Here is a 4,845-nt window from a genome sequence, read left to right on the forward strand (position 1 = left end):
TCTTGGTAAAGAATTGTTGCAAGCATCAATTTTGAATAAATTAGCTTTAATATTTACTGATTTATCGAAGATTTCGTATTTCTCCAAATTACCGTTATATGGGATGTGGGCGTGGTTATTGTCCGATTTTGCCCATTTTCAATACCATCCGTCCTATGCCTGAAAGAAGTGCACGTACAAAGTTTTGTTAAGATATCTCAATTTTTATTCGAGTTATCGTGTCACAGACGGACCGACGGACGGACAGACAGTCACCGCTTAATCGATATCTCTTTTCATTTTGATTTTATGTATACATTTGTCTATATCTATCTCGTTTCATTTCTGTTACAAACAACCATTATGTGAACAAAGGTATAATACCCTTGTGCACAAGTGCGCTCGGGTATAATAAGTCTGACGAGGAGATGTGATGATCTCCGAAATAGCTGCTATAACTTCTACCGCTTAGACTTTGTTGTTGTTGTTCCATTTTTCCTGATAAAATAATCGTGGTACAAAGCTCAATAACAATATTAAAATTAAATGCTAATAAGCCACAATAACATTGACAAATACATAGTTTAGGAAGAGCCTGCCTGAAACTATACAATAAAGCAAAATGCATGTATAGAATTGACAACAACAACCACGATGTCAAGTTTAAATAGCGGCAAATCAGCTGCACTTGATAGCAGTTGTAGGGATGGGTAGTGGGGGGTTGAAATTCGATTTTTTCCGAATTTCGAACATTGCCCAACCATTCGATTATTCGATTCGAAATTTGGTAGTGCAAATTCGATTTTATTCGAACTTTTTCGAATTAAAAAAAAACAAGTAAGAAAGTCTAAGTTCGGGCGGAGCCGAACATTAAATACCCGGCGCAAGTATTAAACGTATGTTTTTCACCTTTCCGAAAGATTCCGCTACATGGTAAGCCGGGGTGTATCAGTTTTGATTAAATTAGCGTCCTTAAATTTAGAAATATTGAAGTTTCATGCATTTCTGAAATTTACTGTTATATGAAAAGCGTCCGTAATTTTAGTCCGATTTCAATAATTTTCAACGTTTTGCTTTAGTGTGGCAACCACAATAACCACACCGAGTTTGGTACAAATTGGTAGAACGGTTACGGTTACCGGTTTTCCATAATTCTATCATAAACGTATTTCTGTTCTGTTCTGTGTTGCAAGCATCAATTTTGAATAAATTAGCTTTAATATTTACTGATTTATCGAAGATTTCGTATTTCTCTAAATTACCGTTATATGGGATGTGGGCGTGTTTATTGTCCGATTTTAAGAATTTTCGGCCGTTTGGTATGCTGTACCAAGGCAACTGTGCCGAGGTTGGAAAGAATTGGTGCAGTGGTTACCAAGATATACACATGTAACCATAACTGGCCGTGGCTACACCCATTTTCCAAAAATTTATAATATTCTTATTTTTTCGTCTAAAAGATATTGTAAATATCAATTTTGAGTGAATAAGCTTAAGTAGTTACTAAAATATTGCAGTTTTTGTACTTCAGAAAATTACCGAAGAAAGTGCACCTACTAAGTTTCGTTAAGATATCTCAATTTTTACTCGAGTTATCGTTTGCACAGACGGACATAGGACGGACGGACAGACAGTCACCGCTTAATCGATTTCTCTTTTCATTCTGATCATTTATGTATACATTTGTCTATATCTATCTCGATTCGTTTTGCCTGTTACAAACAACCGTTAAGTGAACAAAGTTATAAGTTGTGCACGAGTGCGCTCGGGTATAAAAATAAAATTTACTGAAAATTTAAAAGTTTGTTTGTAAGAATGATAACACAAATCGAAAAAGAGATTCAGCTGAACTTATATTAATGTGATTAACTATCCATATCGCTTTTCTTAGCTTTACAACCAAAAATAAATACAAATAAGTGTTGTTTTTTTTTCAAATAAATATCTCCAAAATAATGTCAAAAAAATCCAAAAATTTTGCAAATGCAGCATTTTGAAACAAGTTTTTTTGGGACGTATAACTTGATTTTAATTTTTCCTAATAAACGATCGTAGTACAAAGCTCAATAGCACTATTGAAAAAAAGTGATTTTATTTATTTTTCTTGCTTTACAAAGACAAAAGAAATTTCCACATAATTCGTGTTCCACATTCATGCTTATACAGCGAATAAAAATGTCGTACATTTAATGCCAACGTATGATTTTGCTTTTCAAAGCGAGATCTTAAGTGAACAAGGAACAAAATAGGTAATAGGGCATGAAGAGTTCCATCGGGCAACATTTTTGGTTTGTCCATAGCTAAACGGCTGGGATTTTTGACTTACGCCAAAAGTTTCACTTCACATTTGACATCAGTGATAAAAACGGAATGTCAATAGTCTGACTCCAAAATTTGACGACAGTCTTTGACATGCACTGTGATATCTATATTTAATCAGGTTTTATGATGTATTTGACCCCAAGTGAACAGCTGTTAGTTAAGGCAGTTTTTGATGCCAGTAATTTTCACATAATGAAAAGCAAGTGTTAGACAGAGTTTTAAGATCATAAAGTATCTGAAATCTTATTTATTTTTTATGAATTTATTTGTATAGCAAGGATGTGTAACTATTTAAATCAATAAATACATTTCACTCTGAGTTAATACTTAAACATTTATGGCGACGTGCATTAATGGCAATGGAATTAATGTCACTGATATTAACACACAATTGAAAAGTGAATTAATATCAATCGCATTAATACACAGGCCATATTTTCGATGAAATAAACAAACTTTTATTTTGTAAGCAACTGAAGAACCTGTAGATTTTAGATTCTTAAGTTACGGCCTTACGGAAATTGAGAGCGGTGAGAGAATCCGGCTAGCCAGATTTTCGTTTTTGTATTTCTCAAAAATTAATGAATGCAAACATACTTCTTGCATGCATTTTTTTGATGTGGTATTTAAGCGTCAAACTGTCAAACAGCAGAAATAGACAACACAAAAACAAAATATTTCCGCTTCTGTTGAGTAATCATTGATGATTTCCTACAGTAAGTTAAATTAAGTTAAGTCTAGACTAACTGAGCTTTAAGTAATAAAATACAAAACTTAATTATATAATTTACACATAAAATTTTGATTGGTTTCCCAATTTTAAACCATATCTAAATATTTCGTGCATAGCGGGTTTCTCGAATGTTGTTAATAGAATTTCAACAGGGCGTTTTCTAAAAAAGTATGGGATTTTCGGATCTTTGAAGTTGGCAACACTGATATGCACATATATCAGCAAAAATTTGAATGTTTACATTTTTTCCTCTTCTTCTGACAGTTTGACAGTTCTTGCCAACTCGCCCGGAAAAATAGTCCGGCCGACTTCGGGCTAGTGAGAAGCATATATTACTCGCTCAGAGTGGCTCTCAACAGCCCGAAAACCAACCAAAGAAAAACAAATTGGCCACTTTCGGGCACCTGCCCGCATTTTCCCGCTTTTTATAATCGAAACTGTATGGTGGAAAGTATGTTCTAATATCTATTTGATACACAAAAAATGATCACGGCTGTACTTTTTGATGATATATTACATACATAAGTGCCATTTAGTTAAACAATATAAGAATATAGTAGTATGTACCACAAAAACGTATATTTTCTATAAAAAATCATAACTAAAATCATAAATCTTCGCTATTAGAGATTTGGGTTGATTGTAGTTTAAAGTGTCTCTTTCCCGGTAAAAAAGTTTGAGAGAAAAAAAAATACACTTTTGAGAAATTAAATAAAAAAAAAAATTTGCACTTTTTGTTTGTTGTTAAATAAAAAATTTTAAATAAAGAAAATCAATAATTATATCATTCTATCTTGAAGTGACAAGAATTACTGACATTTGAGTAAAAACATTGTTGGAATCTATTAAATTTTGACAAAGTTATGGGCATTTAAAAAAAATTCTCACTGTCAATTCGAATAATCGATTTTTGCCTGAAAAACAAAATCGCGTTTAATTCGGCCGAAAAATTTTTCCGAGCCAAAAGAAAAAATACGTATCTCATTATTTGGACCAACAAATAATGTATTTGAGTTTGGTCGAAATTAAAAATCACGCTCGTACCTGACCGGTTGTCTGGAAATGGAAAGCATCCAAAGAGAAAGTACACCTCATGGACTTTAAAACAGTGCTGAGTTATCGCAAAAATAGAATTACATTTGGTGAGAAGTTGTCAGCTTTCACATAAATGCTTATTGGATGTTCCATCCGTCACAGCCATTTTTTTTTGCCTTACTTTGAAAATACGAAAGCTTCCCATCGTTTAAATAAGGTAATTTTATTAAAAGTATAATAAATATTCATGAGAAACAAGTAGACCTCATTTTACTCACGAAATTTGCATATTAAATAGAGACTCGTCCCACCCGTCAGAAAATATTGTCCCACCCACCACAAGCTAACGATTTTTTTTTCATTTTCAAATATGATAATGCCCTTAAAGCATAAAATGGGCCTTAACATTCTTTTAGCTATGTACGAGAAAGCTTTGAACGAAATATTTATAGTTTGTCTAAAATTGGGAAAGGAATCCATCCACTCAGAGAGGCGGGTGGCATCGATGTCCCACCCGCCACTTTTGGGAAATGTGAACTTTCTGTGTAAATTATATATTTAAGTTTTATACTTTATTAGTTTCGTAGTAATCTGATATCTGACTTCAAGTGTTAAGATTTTGAGACTTATCCAATAAATGGTTATAGAGAAATGTCTTAAAGTTTGAGCAAAAACGAGTTAAATGTCCCACCCGCCACATTACAATGCCCCGTTTTCATAAATTGGTCCTGTTTAATATTACAGCGAAGAAATTTCCGTACATACTAGTAATGTAA

This window comes from Rhagoletis pomonella, unplaced genomic scaffold (genome assembly GCF_013731165.1).
Source record: "Rhagoletis pomonella isolate Grant_MI unplaced genomic scaffold, Rhpom_1.0 Rhpom_scaffold_00026, whole genome shotgun sequence".
NCBI classification, from domain to species: domain Eukaryota; kingdom Metazoa; phylum Arthropoda; class Insecta; order Diptera; family Tephritidae; genus Rhagoletis; species Rhagoletis pomonella.